The sequence below is a fragment of the Phodopus roborovskii genome, unplaced genomic scaffold (assembly GCF_943737965.1).
Source record: "Phodopus roborovskii unplaced genomic scaffold, PHOROB, whole genome shotgun sequence".
In the NCBI taxonomy this organism is placed as follows: domain Eukaryota; kingdom Metazoa; phylum Chordata; class Mammalia; order Rodentia; family Cricetidae; genus Phodopus; species Phodopus roborovskii.
Genome location: NW_026126480.1, coordinates 51,145,629 through 51,162,304, shown reverse-complemented (window position 1 = coordinate 51,162,304; position 16,676 = coordinate 51,145,629). Strand labels below are relative to the sequence as shown.

At 48.6% G+C, this 16,676-nt stretch overlaps 1 protein-coding gene across 1 annotated transcript in view; it reads right to left on the bottom strand.

Annotated features, from left to right (window-relative positions):
- The window catches only part of Shank2 (SH3 and multiple ankyrin repeat domains 2), a 420,233-nt gene extending 403,762 nt beyond the window's left edge, over positions 1 to 16,471 (bottom strand). Inside the window, exon 1 of the mRNA XM_051193484.1 lies at positions 16,342 to 16,471. The gene's annotated coding sequence lies outside the window, so the exon portion shown is untranslated. The remainder of the gene's footprint in view (positions 1 to 16,341) is intronic.
- Positions 16,472 to 16,676: the final 205 nt, after the last annotated feature.

The window sequence follows — 16,676 nt, the reverse complement described above, 5'->3', positions numbered from 1 at the left end:
AGGGAATCTAGAAAATAAAAACCCTCCAGAAATTATACATGAGTCACAGAGATCCTGAGATGTAAGACGAGCACTCAGGGCCAGAAGAATGACACAATAGGGAAAGAAGTTTGCTGCCAAGTCTCAGGACTGGAGTTTAATCCTGGGGTCCCAGAGGATGGAGAGAACTGACCCTGGGAAGATCAGGGAAGGAGTCAGAATCAGCACCAGAGACACCTGCACGGCTTCACATAGTGCCACACAGTACGTTATGGGCCCAGCAGATAAAGAACATGTGACAGATACACAATGGAATATTATTCAGCCATAGTGATGAATGAAATACCTTTTGTAGAAAAAAGCAGACTGGATGGGTATTATATGAAGGGAAATAAGACAAACTCAGAAAGACACTGGCTCATTCTCTCTCCCAACGGAATCCTAGAAAGAGTCTCTGGGAAAATGAAGGAGAATAACGAAAGACAGAAGAGAAGAAGGGTTTCGGGGAGAGTATGGTCAAAGTGAATGACACAGTTAAATGAGGCATCTCTATGAAGCCATCACCACTCACTATGAATACACACTGATGAAGTTTCCTTACTGCCAAAACACTAATTAAGATAAGCTACGACTCAATCCCTACCAGGACAGTTAAAATACCAAATATTAATGCTGCCTGCTGTCAAGAATGTAAAGAACTGGATGGCACTGGATCGTGCAGACATTGATACGGGGGAAATTAGATGGCAGAGCTGCTCTAGAAACCTTTTTTTAATTTAAATCCAATTTGGGATTTGGTGCGTTTTTGTTTGTTTGTTTGTTTGCTTGTTTGCTCCCTTTTAAACATTTATATTTATTTTTGTTTTATGTGTGTGGGTGTTTTGCCTGAATATATGAGAGCATCAGAGGCCCTGAAACTGGAGTTACAGATGGTTGTGAGCTGCCGTGTGGGTGCTGGGGACTGAACCCAGGTCCTTGCTTTTGGGGGGTGGGGTCTCATGTATCACAGGCTGGTCTCAAATATACTATGTGGCAGAGGATGATGCAGAACTTGGCGCACCTTCCTTCCAAGTGCTGTTGTCACAGATGTGCGCCTGAAGCGGAGCTTTGTTGCCTCTGACATCCCATCACCCCATTCAAAGAAAACACAGGGAGTCTTCACAGCCATGCTAGGAGGAAAACCATGTCTGTGGGTGTCTACATGAAGAGGAATAAGGGGCCCGGACACCGCTCCACAGCAGAGTGCCTGACTAGCAAGCACTCAATGCCCAACACCAAAAAAGAGCTGCTAGAAAAATCTCACCTCAGTGGCAGCATAACCTCCTGTCTTACAAATGTAGAAAAAGAGAGGCAGACTAAGATGAGGGATACAACACAGTCAGAGAAAAATCCATCCAGTCTAGACTGGAAAAGCCGTGGAGCATAAAGGAAGGCAAGGCACTTATCTGAAGGCTGTGACAGCTAGAGAACCTTTCTCTACTGAAGGAAAACATGGGGGCTGGGGTGCCCAATGATAAAACAGAGGAAAGGCTGGGGTGTCCAGTGATTGAAGTGGGCAAAGACAATACCATGAACTGACCACACTAGGAAAGGGGTAGGGGTCTGAGCAACTTCAAATGGACACACCTCTGGATGGGAAACAAAGTCACAGATTTCATTCACAGGACCTGCACTGGGCGGTTCATAACCACAACCACCTGGAACTACAGCTCCAGGAGACCCAACACCTCTGGTCTTCCTAGCCCTGAACTCATCTGCACACACAGACATAATTTAATATTTTTATAAAGAAACAATCTGGGCAGATCTCTAATGAGAAGAAACTGAATTACTCATTTGAAAACTTCCACAAAGAAAACCCCAGGCCAAGGTGGCCTCTTGACAAATGCCAAGGATTAAAGAAACTCAGGCCGATTCCTCAGTCTCCCCTGAGAATGGAAATGAACATTTCCCAAATCATCTCCAGAGGCCAGTACCATCCCTGTCCCAAATCCAACACCATACCCCAATGTCTCTTGAGAATACACCTGCAGAAGCTAAGGAAATCCCAGCTGTTCAAAAGCAGGTACAAGGGACAGTGAACCCTAGTGGGAAGGATTAATCTCCAGAAGAATATGTCTAGGACTCAATGTCACACGCCACACTATTGGAATAAATGGTAAAAGACCATTCATTATGTCAAAGGCAGTGGAAAAAGCATTTGACAGGATCTAACATCCTATGAACTTACAAAACCAAACCCACAGAGTGAGAGAAGACACAACACCCAGAATCAGAACAACCAATATCAACTCTTGACACTGCTATCCAACCCTGTCCTAGAGGTCACCAAGGCAATGTGGCAAAAAAAAAAAAAAAGTAATAAAATACTGGGGAAGGGAGAGGCTGGTGGGCCCCCAGCTACTGGCAGTCTTGGCTGCTGGGGAAGGAGGCCCTGTTTCCAGTGCTTTGGCCTTTGCTGGCTTGCCTATGCTCCTGCTGACAGCTCCATGCCTGAGCCCACACCAAAACCCTATTTAAATTCATGGGTCATAAAACAAATCAAGACATAGAGGTCAGAGGGAGACTTACCCTGAGGAGTGGGAACTGAGTGGGGTGGGGATGAGTAGGGTGGGGCTAAGAGAGGTTGAGGAGGTGTAACCAAACGTATTATGTATGTGTGAAATTGGCAAAGAACAAGTTAAATGATACATATAGTCTTAGCTCTACTCTTCTTCAATGTTTCCTGAGCCTTGGTGGCAGGGGCGTGATAAAGTTGTACCATTTGGGGCTGAGCACTCTACAGACATTTATTCTCTGCATTTTGACAAATTAGGAGTCTCTGTGTATAGGTATCATTTAATTTTTAAATGTTTTTAGACTTCCTTTTGTGTTTGAGTGTTTTGCTTGCATACATGTTTATGTATCATATGCACGGCTGGTACCCGTGGAGACCAGAAGAAGACGTTGGACCTCCTGGAAATGGAATTACAGATTGTTGTAAGCTGACATATGGGTGCTGGGAATCAAACCGAGTTTGCCATGTGTTAAAATACATATTTTAAATGAAGTTACCTATATAGGGGGTTAATGCTCCTCCTGGAAGCCACAGGTTGCCAATCTCAAGCACTAAGTAAGGGATATTGTGTTCCCTTCCACTTGTTGGTCAGAGGTGTTACAAGACCTCCTCTGCTAACAACACAAGCTGCTGCCATTGCTCTTGGTTACCCACCAACACCCAGTGATAAGACCCTATTGCTGAAGACACCGCACACTTTGGAAGTGAGCTGGTACCAAAATAGAGGCTTCCTCCCTGCTGGAGAGCTTTCTTATCACCTAAAACTGCTATGTAGGCTCTTTGGGAAGAAAGTAATCAACAGTCTTACCCTGCTGTGAGCCCTGTGGACCACAATAGTAACTGTTATGGCAAAATATGGTTGGGAATGCAATAGTGGCATGAATGCTATGAAGGAACCAACCACTTTCTTCTTGGATTTAAGATCTACTCCACAGAAGGAAACACTTATCTGATATAGTAAATCTGGCCAAGAATCCATGAGGGGAACAGACCCCAGGGAGAGAAACTTGGCTAAATATATATAGTATCAAACTGCCCTCTAAATGTTTATCATTATACCCATAGATTAGAGCAGCTTCCAGCCCCATCAGAAAAGCTTCCTGTGGTGGACTGCAGTCAGTACAGAGACTCCTAATTTGTCAAAATGCAGAGAATAAATGTCTGTAGAGTGCTCAGCCCCAAAAGGTACAACTTTATCACACCCCTGCCACCAAGGCTCAGGAAACATTGCAGAAGAGGAGGGCTAAGACTATATAAGAGCCAGAAGTCAGGCTGGAGAGATGGCTCAGAAGTTAAGAGCACTGGCTGCTTTTCCAGAGGTCCTGAGTTCAATTCCCAGAAATCACATGGTGGTTCACAACCATCTATAGAGGGATCTGATGCCCTCTTCTGGCACAAAGTTGTACATGCAGATAGAGCCAGAAGTCAGGTAAGAATGCAGAGCTATGATGTCTTCAGGACATTTCAAGGCCATTGCACCCATGAACTTGAAAACTGTGGTTGCCTGCAGAAGATCAAGCCAGTCAACATCCCAGCTTGGGTGATGGAGAGCCTTGGTAGTAGTCTCCACTCTCTACCCTGCTACTCTAGCTGAGGCCACTGAGAATGTGGCCTCTGGGGGATGGAAAATCAAGTTTTTTCAGGGATGTAGCCCTGGGTATTCTGACCATGCTCCAGAGTATGCTTCATGCCCATGGGCATTCAGATATCACTAATTCTGGACTCCATGAGTGATAAAAAGAGAAAAAGAAGAGGACATAAAGTTGGGGTGGAGAAAAGGGGCGAGAGGTGTCTGGAGGGAGTTGGGAGAGTAGTAATGTGGTGAATATTATCAAAGCACACTATAAACATGTATGGCATTCTCAAAGAATGGATAAAAAAATTTAAAACTGAATCTATAGTAGATATTGTAGACTAGAAAACAAGATTAGAATGGAAGAGACAAGTATCTAGGGCTAGCTTGAAGCTCAGTGGCATAGACCTTACTTGATTTACAGGGAGAGGGATGGGAGGGAGAGAGGAAGGAAGGGAGATGGTGGCAGGAAGGCAGGAGAAGAAGGGCAGAAAAAAAAATGAACTCTATAGATACTGTACATAACAATCCTAAAGAATCCACCAAAAACTATTACAACCAATAAACAGGGTTGGCAGCTGGAGGTACCACCAACCAACATTACTTGTATATTTAAGGCAGTGAGTGTGGAGCCTGGGGCCTCAAGCTTGTTAGGCAAGCCCTCTACCACTGAGCCTCGGGAGTATTAATTCTTTTTCTTTAAGATCTATTTCTCTTTATTTTATATATCAAGTCAGGTATTCCCAAGGATCACCCTGGATCTCCTGAAGACATTCAACTAAGCTGAATTGCTTCCTCCTCTATGGAGGCACCTGCCCAGTGAGATCCCTGGTCCTCACTTTGTGTCCCTCCCTCACTTGGAATGACAGCATCAGCTTGCAATTTTTTTTTCTGTATTCCATTCCTTTCTCCCACATTCCTCTCCTCATCCCTCTACAGAAAGACTTACATTTTTCCATACCTACTTCCAATTGTCCAGGATGTGCTCAAGCCAGACCCGGCAGAAGAACAAAGTAGGCTATGACCAAAGCCAGGAGACAGAGAGGTGTCCAAGAACCCACAAGCCACAGACTTAGTTGTTCATAACTACACCATCACCAGAGCCTCATCATCATGCACTTGGGTGAATCCTCTGAGATAGCTGGTCCCACCTGTGTTTTCACAAGACTAACCTTGGCATCTCTGGTTTCCCATCTTACAGGGAAAAAAATAATGATGTTCTTTTATTCTTTCTAGAGGACAGGTTACAGAACAGGAATGACAGAAGGCCATGTGTGGGAGGCTACAGAACCAGGACCTCAAGGAACTCTCTCTATGGTTCCCTTCTGTCCATCCCACAGTCTGTCTACAAGGAAGCTCCTCCACCCATGCCCCATGCACCACGGGAAGCTCTCTCTTCCATTAGCCTCCCAGAGACTATCTTCCATCAACACTGTCTTTGTCCTGCAGGTCCTCCCAAATGAAAATTCCCTGGCAGATATCCAAAAACAACTTTGATGTCTTGAGTGCTATTGATGGAACTGCCTTGCTATGGAATAAAATCCTCTTGTACTCTGTAGAGATTTATCACTTGAATTGGCTTAATAAAGCACTGATTGGCTAGCAGCCAGGCAGGAAGTATAGGTGGAGAGACTAAACTAAGGATGATGGGAAGGAAAGGGCAGAGGCAGGAGATGCTGGCCAGACACAGAGAAAATAAGATGGGCTTGGTGTACTGAGAAAAGGTACTGCCCACATGGCAGAGTATAAATAGGGGATATGGGTTAACTTTAAATGTAAGAGCTAGTTAATAATAAGTCTGAGCTAATGGGCAAGCATTTATAAGTAATATTAAGCCTCTGTGTGGTAATTTGGGAAGTGGCTGCCCTATTTGGGAACAAGCAGCTCCAAGACAGGAACTTCTGCCTCACTTCTTATGCCTATAAAAAGATTTATCTTTGGGTCAGGTTAGAACACACAAACTCACTTTGATTGCAATGAGCCTCCATGTGATTTCTTTGGGTGTATTTTCTTGTGTTCAATTTGGCTTCTTAGGGTTGGTTTGACCATGACTTTTTCTAAGGTCTCTGGTCAAAATCAAACATAGAAAGAATTTTGAATGTAGAAAGACAAAAGTGACTCCTTACAGACAAAGGAACACTTAAAGGAGTAACTGGATTTTCACCAACTATACCCAGCAAACTCCTCAAGTGAAAAGGAGACAGAGACTTTCCCCAGCAAACAAAAGCTCATAGGGGGTTTTACCACTGACTTACAAGAAGGCTAAATGGAGTTCCCTAAGCTGAAAGGAAAAACAAAAAACAAAAAACAAAAACAAAAAAACTAAAAGCCAACAGCACAACACAAAGAATGGAATTCACAGGTGAGTAATAAACAGAGACTAGTGCAAAACTCTGCAGTGCTGTGGTGGAGGTGGGAAGCCCTGTCTAATTATAAAATGAGATTAAAAGGCCAAAAGGTGACCAAAGGGTGCACAGTAGGAGACATAAATTGTGACGATGGTCCAGACCATCTCTGACGAAAGTCAGAGAGAAGTTAAAGTGTTGACTGCAGCCTAACTTAGCAGCTTAAGTAAACTGTGGTTAGATATTTTACATAAGCCTCAGTCATATACAAGTATGTGACCACATAATTCAAAATACGGTTAGGCCTTTGAAAAGAAAGTCCCAGGCCAGCGGGGAATGCTGCTTCATGGGCTTGCTCCTCCTGGCTTGCTTGCTTTTTTGTTTTGTTTTGCTTGTTTTTTGATATGGGGTTTCTCTGTCTAGCCCCAGTTAACCTGGAGCTCTCTCTGTAGACCAGTATGGTCACTGTGAAGGCCCAAGAGGGAAAGAGAAATGGAAGGAAACAACCAGGACTCCTTTGACCTGAGATGACCTGCCTGACCTAAAGAACAGGTGGGGGAGGGCAGCACTTGTGAAACCAGGTCTGTGATGGCTAATATAGTCAGTTTGATGGACTCTGGAGCTACATACACAGGAAGCTCTCTCCCTGTTCCTGAAGCCACACTGGAAGCCATTATATGTATTTCAGCCTCAGGATTAAGTGGTCCTGGTACCTTGAAACACACATCTCAACCCCTTCACCTGACCTCTCCTACATCTCCCAAACCTTGTCAAAAGAAGGTCATCTCAAATAGAACAGAAAAGACAAGAGGAGGGTACAGCCCCGGCCAGACAGAAAACCTGCAGCCACCCAGCACGAGCCACTGAGAACCAGGAGGCTGACACCTTCCCCACCAAGACCCCCAAAGACTCAGAACAAACAGGTGGTGTTTTCTACTGCTTTGACAATGGGTTGTCCCTGAATTCCAGAAATTTGTGTGATTTTCACCTATCCCCTCAAGAAGCTCCAGAAACAGGAACGAGGCATTTGTCCTTGTGTGTAGAGAATTATTAACAGAAAACCCTGGCCTTGCTAGGACTTCAGGAATGTTCCTCTCAGCTGGATGTGGGCCCTGTTTATTTTCAATAGAAAATTCACTATTTACCCACGGCCACTCACCCCCATGCCCTCCTGCACCCAGCTTCAGTAAACATCCTGGAAATGCCAACCTGGGTTGTATAAGATCTGTGCCTCCTGTGGGGAAACCTGTCACTTCCAGACCTAAAGTGTCCAGCTGCTAGGTCTCCAAGGCCTCTGAGGGAAGGTGCTGTTTAAATCGCTTCCTTAGGGAAAGATGTGAACAATGTCCACCCTCTTAAGGTCCTAATAACAATCCAAAATTCGAGTCCACCCAAGTTCACCCCAAGGAACCAATGAGTCTACTGGGCTCGGTTATACAGCATGAAGATGCCAGATGCAGTAAATAGACAGGGTAGATCCTGATAGCTTGCCAGGCCCCACTGCTGGGACTTGAGGAGGTGTCGGGGGAGGGAGTGACACGTAGAATAACCTATGACAGCTAAGGAAGGAGTGGTGTTGGTTATTGAGGTAGAGAGCCCCTAATAAGAGTACCCAGGTCTCTGAAGAACCACTGGAATAGCCCTCTGTGCTCCCTCTCCCCACAAAAGTGACCATGGATTAGACTCCCCACAAAGCTAAGGCTCCAAGCTCACATGCCACCTGTCAGGCTAGACAGCACAAGCACAAGCTCTATGTCCAAAATTCTGGCTGTTAGTCAACCCTGCAAAGTTGGGAGCAGAATACCTTCAAATCCTCAAGGCAACCATGAACTCCAGGCCAAGAACCACGTACTTGCAAAGCTCACTAGTCAAGACACTCTGTCACTGCACTGCCTTTACCTAGTTATCACCTTATCCAGATGAACCTTGAAGCAGGTAAAATACATTTTGTCAACTTAGGGACTGGGGACATGTCTCAGCCTGTAAAGAACTTGCAAAGATGAGACCCTGAGTTTGAGCCCCAAAATTCATGTTAAGATGCATGGAGCATGCACATAATCCCAGCATTGGTCTAGAAAGGAGGATCCCTTGGACTCAGTGACCAGACAGTCTAGCCCCCTTGGTGAGCTCCAGGCAATGACAGATCCTGTCTCAAAAGAGGTGGACAGTGTTCCTGAGAATGATACCTGAGAATGACCTCTGATCTCCACACACACATGCATATATGTATGTACACACACACACACACACACACACACACACACACACACACACCTGTGCATTTTTAAAATCTTGGAAATTTAGGTGGTAATTTCCAGTCTATGTGGACACAAAGTCCTTCCAGAAAAAGCTCATGTAGAGAAAGGCCTTTGGGGTAGCTCTTTCCCATAACCCTTTCCCCAAAAGCCCCACTCACTATCTTACAAATGAAAGACATTCCTGGCCCACTGCAGAAGGGTCATAACCAGGTAGTGACCTCTGCATGCCAAAGGGCTGATTCAGTGATGGCCCTCATCAAAACACCAAACTGCCCACAGTCTTCTCGGGAGAGCACATCTCCACTCACACTTCTTCCCCCTCCATGGCTACGTATCTGTAGTGTCTTTATGGCATCTGGTCCACCATGAGCAGCAGACACTGTCCTGCTGTCTCAATCTACAAGTGACTTTTATGGACTGTGACTAAGGTCACAGGAAATCTTTAAAACATCCATTTATATGCTTTTTTCTTGCTGAGGAGTTGCTAGGTTAATTAATAAAAGACCCAGGAGCATAAAACATATTACATTAGATGAAAATTCTTGGGAGGAAATAGACACGTGAAGAATAAAGGGAACAGAGCTGGGGATACGACTCCATGGGAGAGTGATTGCCAGTGAGGGGCTGGGGCATGGCTCTGTGGGAGAGCACCTGCCTAGAAACCCCTAGTGAGGTGATCAGGATGAGGTTCAGTAGGAGGGCACCCACCTAGAACCCCAGAGTGAGTGGCTAGGGATATGGATCAGTGAAACACTTGATCAGCACCATCAAGGACCTAAGTACAAATCCCCAGCACCTTCCAAATTTTTAAGGAACACCAATAACCCCATAAAACATCCATTTGTCTTAGTGGAATGGGAATTGAACCATGGGGGTCTACAGTAGTTTACACTGCTCAGGTGCTATAAAAGAGCTGGCCAACAATCATTCCTAAATATGATAACCACAACACCAAAGACAAACTGGCATCTATTGAAAACTTGTAAACCTATGAAGATTTAGATCGATTCTCACAAATGTGTGAGAAGTCTAACCAAGGGTTAACAGCAGAATGTAAGAGGGCAGAACAGGTTTACTGTGGGATTTGCTCTAGCTTTGCCAGGTATAGGGAGGGATGCCTCAAAAGAAAATAGTCGGGAAATGGGTAGACAAAATATCTAGGTTTACAAGTGATGCTTTTAAAGAGGAAAGGAGAGAAGGGAGAAAAATGCTTTTTAGAGACACCTGGCCCAGCCTAGTGAGACTACCGTAAGTGGGAAAAAAAAATCCCTAATGGATACATAAGGGGGGCAGTTTTCCCAGTTGGAGACTTTCTAAGCTGAGCATCTCAGGACTTGCTCCAACCATCTTCCCCCATTAAAAACCTGAAGTTTCTCAAAGTGGATTCAAGGAACCCTGGGTGCTCCTCAGCAGAAAGGGGACAGGAGCCCTCCGGCACCCTTGCAGCCCACCTGGAATCCACAAATCCAGCACCCCTGCAGTCCATCATGTGGAATCCACAGGCCCAGCCCAGCCTGGGAGTCTGTGCCTATCAACCCCTGGGCTCCAACTGAGCCCAGAGACTAGGCAGGGGCAAACATACCCAAGCACTGTGGTTTCTAGACAACATCCCCATCATCTGTACTAGTTCTCTGCTCCAAGGAGACATCTGGCAGCCAATCAGAGAGCTCTCTGCTTACTGCCACAACCCATGGACCCACTTCTCTGGAAGGCTTTTAAGAGCTTAATCTGAGGAAATGCTGTGTGCTGCAGCTGGCCTGTCCCCAGAACCAGCATCAGACAGACCCAGGTTGCTGACCCTGGCATGCTCTGAGTACAGGAGGGACTCATCATGCCCTTTCATGGTTAAGACTAGGACATCCCCTTGATCAGGAGGAAGCTCCCATCAGAGGCAACCTGTTACCCAGACAACCTCAATGTTTCCACCAGAGCCCAGAGTGGACCCTGTGAGCCATGTCGAATGGCTCTGAGAAGTTGTTTTCAACAATGATAAAAATGTATATCCTACTCAGGAACTTCAGCTTTCGCCCACTAACTCAATTTCACACCACAGGAACAAGACAACTAATTTTCTGTCACATCCTGGTGGCACTTCCTGCTGGGTGATGTGTGTTTAGCTCTGGTAGGATATGGGAATGTGGGCTGAACTCCCTGGGGCTGCCCAAGGTACAATTGAGGGTCCTCATTCACTACATGCGGGAACCAGGGGCAAGTAACACCACTCCAGAGCCTCAGGCTACTGGGATGGAAAGGGGAACAGAAGTCAGCCCACCCTCTCTCCTCCCTGGGGATACTGGGACATTAGAACAGCAAAAGCATAGTAAAGATGCCTAGGAAAGGACACTGCAGAACAGCTTATTCTGTCCACTCTGCAGCTGCGGAGTGCCACTGTCCACCCAGGGGCTAGGTGATTTGTATGGTCAATGTCAGCTATGTAAAGGCCCTACCCAATCCAGTGAAGGGAGTCCTCACATTCTCCTAGGTAGTTTGCACCACCCACCTCATGACAATCAGGGCCTCTCTGTGCTCTCCAGCACCCCACGGCCACATGTAACCATCCTCTATCCCTACCAGCCTAGAAGCTGGTAGCAAGCTTCATCCAGCTCGGGCCTGACACACAATAAGATCTGCTCAGCTTGTTTTAATGAAATACAGAGAAAACAGGGCCAAATATGCTCTGTTCATCTCTGCCCCATAGAAGATGGCAGGCCTTTCCTTGGTGTGGGCTGGTTAGCTTCTGTGCCCATCCAAAGGTCACAGGCTTAGGTAGGAAGGGAGTCTAGGCTCCCAGCCTACCTCTCAATCTCTTTACATTCTTTCCACATCCACATGCCAGTGCTCAGGTGGCAAGCTCAGGGGCTCCACAGAGAAAAAAAAAAAAACAGGCCTGTATAAAGTCCCCACCTCTGTCCTGACCAAGAGGGTCACCACATTAGCAAGAGATTTGGGGTCATGTGCATGTGGGTGAGCCTCCTCAATGTTACCTGGGGAGGGAAAAGACACAGGCGAGACTCTTGATGAGGTCAAAATGCACATTTGAACAGGCTGCTATAGCCAGACATCCCTGCCATCCGAAGGAACCATTGAGGCTGCAAGACCTGTTGCCTCAAGAACAGGGTCAGCAGGGAGGGTATAGACTTATTTGGAGATCCATGACCACTGCCTGGTTCCTTGGCCCTCACAGCAGCTCCACCCCATACAAAGCCATTTTGGACAAGCCCCCACTACTCCCTGGAGCCTGTAGACTCTAGTACCCTATCATTTGGGACTCAAGGATTTCAGAAACAAAGCACATTCTGTCATAGACCTGGCTTTCTATAAGACTCTCTCCCTAGGGCTGCTTTCCTGTGGATCAGACAACTCCCAGCATGCTTTTCTATCACACTTTCTTCCTCATGAGGGAACATAAAACTTCATGCTATCCCCAAATCCTTCACAGGATCTGGCTGAAACTCCTCACACCTCAGGGCCCCACCCTGATGACCCAGTCCCCAGGCCTGGACCAAGTAGCTTTCCCATGATCACAGCTGTGCACGAAACCTTGAGGTGGGTTAAAGAAATGGGTGAGTGGCTTGGACTACAAACCAAGCTTTCTAAAAAAGGCATTTGAGATACTAGCAGAGATTCTCCATCTGCCCTAGTCCACTGAGGGCTGTGGACAGGAACCCTGGGTGTCACCTTCATTGCACTTCAGCCTCCTGACACAGGGCCCAGTTGGTCACTTAGTTCCTCCTTCTTGGAAAAATTTCTGGTACAAACAATGGGCTCCATTTCCTTGAAAACACTTTACCCCTGGGATCTGTGACTTCCAGACACTATGAAGCCAGCTTTATTTTTCTGACCCATTTTAAGAGTAGGTAACCCCTGGTTCTACCCTTCTTTCCAGGCTACCACTACTCTCCTCCATTCATTAGTGTCAAAGATGTTTCTCGGCTCACTTCAACTGCAGCAACGGAAGGTTCCAGTCTCTACCTGACTCATCTTGGTATCACCTACTTGTGGTTGGAATGTTTCCAAACAAGGATCGAGGCATCTCCAGGAGCCCTTATGGACATGCCACACACTGTCTGCCTTCAGGGTGCCAGCCCTGAAAGCCGAACCTGGGTCAAGGCTGAGCCTGCAGCTGAAGACACACCTGCGGAACCTCCCCTAGCCAGGTCAGCAAGGCGCAGGGTCCATTCCCAGTTAGAGGTCACAAGCCATTCTCCACCCCAAACTTCCAAAATTATCCCTGCATGCCAAACTCAGTTTAATTAGCCGGTTGACCTCATTAGCGTTCAAACTTCAGTTCCAAAAAAGAGGTCACATACCTACCTAATTTACTACCTCGAATTTCCATGCAGAAACCACTATTTTCAGATGTCCTCTGAAGGCTTACAGGACTGTGCCTGCAAGCCATCTGTAAGCCACCAGGGAGGCCCCTGAGACCCCCACACCCGTGGGTCCAAGGTATCTTCTCAGATGGAACAGCCTACATCCCCTTTAAAAGCTCAACCATCAAAACTTAGTCTCTAGAATAAGCCTCTCGCCCACTGGGCGCTGCCCCGTCCCCCCCCCCCCCGTAGCACCCCACCTACTTGGAGCCTAACAACCCCTTGCACGTTCTGCAAATGGGCGAGGAGGTCCAGGGAAGCCACCCCCTCTACATCCCAGCTGAAATTTTCAAGGCAACCCTGGTATTCTCCGGGAAGACAAGTTTCACTGGATACCGTAGTCGTCTACTACCAGTCAGAGAGGTTAAAGGCGACTCACCCTACACACCCCAGCGATGTGATCCAACGGATGCCCCACACCCCCGGAAACCGGAGGCAAGGCCCCGAGCGGCCCCAGCATCCTGACAACGAAGTCCTGCACGCACAGGTCCTGCATGCACCCTCTTCACCCAAGACGAAGTTTACCAGGTAATGTCACGCCTTGGCTTCCTCAGAGGCCCCAGTCCAGGGGGTCGAGGGCGTGGTCTGGGTCTTCCAGAGCCCTCCCAGTAACCGAGTACACAGGGCTGCGTGGCCAGGCAGCCTGGGGAAGGCGTCTGGGGCTCCGGGCGCGCGGGAGGAGCTGCCCGCTGCGCCGGAGGAGGGATGCCCGGGCGAAAGTTGCCAGGGAAACTTGAGCAACTTGAACACCGGTGCCAGCCTCCTGCATAATTCACGGGCAGCGGCGGACGGAGGCGGGGGCCGCTCCCCTGAGCCCGCCGGGTCCCCACACCCCTACTAGGTAGTGTGGTGGGCAGGGGTTGGGCACCCGGCGGGGAGCCGTGCGACCCCCGACCTCCCGGAGCCAGCTGCTGCCACAGGAATCGTGCGCAAAGCCAGCGACTGGGCAGAGTCTGACAGAGTGCAGTCTCAAGGGACAGAGAGCAGGGAGCGGGTCCCCGCCCAGCGCGCCCCCTGGCGGCCCTGAGGCGGCTCCTCTTCTGGGCTTTGCTGGCCCATGTTCCCAGGAAACAGGCGATCTACAGGACGGGAGATCCCGAGCTTGGAACAGAGGCTGATCTACCTGCGCTGACCTGATAAAGGAATCAGAAGCGCTGGAAGAAGCAGAGGTTCACAGGCTCAGGGCACAAAGAACTAGTGAGCTCTGTACTCAGATCGCTTTTACGGCTCTTGTGACTGGCCCTTGCCGGGAAGGGGTCTTGGGGGGAGGGGTGTTCCCTAAGAGACATAAGCCCCACCTGCATGCAAGCATCCCTCTTTTCCAGCTCTCATCCTAAGCCTCTATGGGTACGGGGCCTCACTGACCCAGTCGCGGTTGCTTCTGGAATGAGAGACACACACATGCCTCAAGAGCCGGGTTAGGTGCCCGAGGGCCACCCACTGTCCTTCCCTGCCCGTGTGTCTCACCTGGCTCCCGCGTCGGGGGCAGGTCCAAGCCCCGGGGAAAAATTGAGATTTGAAACCCCGCTCGGCCCCGCAGAACCAAGCGGCGCCGCACCGCGCCGCGCCTAGCCGGGCGGGAGGTTTGGAGGTGCAGAGCGCAGCCCCGCCCCGTCCTGCGCCGCGGGCGACCTGGGGCTCCCGGGCGTAAAAAGACCGCGGGCGCTGGCAGCGTGGGGGAGGGGTCCTCTCGCGGGCGACCCGCCCCTGCCGCACCTGTCCCAGTCTCTCACGGTGGCCGCCGTAACGGGGTCTGTTGTAGCAACCCAGGGAGACGCCGGGCGCCCCGCCCCGGGCTGCGTGGCTCCCGCGCCACCCCCTCCCAGACCAGAAAGTCTCTCTGGATGGTAGAGCCCAACCCCTTTCCGCAAGATTATCCCGACCTCAACCCGCTCCATCCGGAGCATGTTAATAGGATTGGGAAACCGAGGCCCACAGCTCGGAAAAACGTTAGCAGCGCGCTAGCAAACTTTGTACCTGGGTAACACGCCTGCGTCTGCCTCCCAGGCCGCCAGAGCTCAGGCACCTTCCGCCCAGGGGAGGAGACCGGGCGGAGCTGGTAGGGAAGGAGAGACAACTGCCAGAATCCTACAGGTGAAACTCTAGAGACACCCAAGGATTTTATTATCCGTGGTGGCAGGCTTCAGCCCAGAAGGAGCCCCAGACTCCCAGCTCCGCGCCATGGCAACATGCCCAATCTGCCGAAGGGACCATGGCTAATAATCTCCAAAGACCTTAATAATTTACCGACAGCTCTCCACCTTGCACAAGCTCTGGGTAAGCTTTTAGGGGAGAGGGGTCTGTGTTTTCAACATTTTGGAAAAGGAGTTTATTATCCTGGAAATCTACAGTTCAAAGAGACTCGGAGTGAGGACAGAGATCCAGCCTGCGGGCGCAGGCTGTGATTCAGAACCATGACTTTAGGGCGGTCCCAATCTGCAGCCCCTCAGAAAGAATGGAGACACAAATGAAGCCAGTCTGTAGGATATGCCTGAGAGATTCCCGTGGACAGGTGAGTTCAACATACCAAGAGCAAAGTTAAATATTTGATCTACTTTGTTTTTTCTCCTTGAATAATTGGCCCACATTTCAAAGAAGTCTTTAAGCACTTGAGTTAAAAAAAAAAAAAAAAAAAAAAAAAAAAGTTGTGTGGGGCCTATTTCAGGACACACGTGGAGTAATGCGGTACTTTCTGGGGAGAGCTGCCAGCTGAAACCCCCACCCTTCCTTTGCTTCCTTAGACAGAAGAACTGATAACATATTAGTTGAATGAAGAAAGCAGGAATCCACCAGTAATCCCTCAGAAAGAAAAGAAGCCACAGGCTGATTGATTTCTGTGATAGTCTTTGGGTTCCCTGCAAGCAAAGGGCCCTCCCCTGGCTCCACCTCCCCCTAATTCCATCAGTCTTGACCCCAGAGAACGAATGTCACAGAAATGAAAACTGTACTGTTGGCCCTAGGATCCCAGCTGAAAGATGCATACCAAGACACCCTGCTTCTGTCGGGCTCCAACCCCCAAGTGCCTGCCTGTCCCCAAGCCTCAATCTTGCAGCCTGTGCTGTGGACAGTAAGGGAAGCAACAGACAGAAAGCAGCCTTGAACTTTCCACTGTCCCCATGGAAGGCTCAAGTGCCAATACCATTGTTACGATCTATAAAAGCTTCTCTTTGGGACTCTAGCTCCCACCAGCCCATCGTCCCAGAGTGTGGTTTGACTCACCCATGCCCACACCCCACTGCCCACCCCACATACATACCTTGCTCTGCTTGCTGCTTTGAGCCTTCAGTTTGGCATTTTAAGGACAGGATCCTGCCTGTGCCCCAGTTTCTTTGTGTCCCTGAATCCAATGCAGCCTTGTCCTCAGCTCAAGCCACATCCTCACATGGAAAAATCTAGGATGGGGAAACACCAGTGACAGCTTGAGGTGGTATCTCAGACACACACATACACCTCACCCTGTCTGTCTCTAAGCCTACTGTGAGCTTTCAAAGGTCTCTAGACTGCCACTTATCTGAGTCAGGAGGTCTTCAGGTATTCTTATTTCTGGTGGGTCTGCAAAACTACACACATCACCCAGAGCCTTGTTCTTTT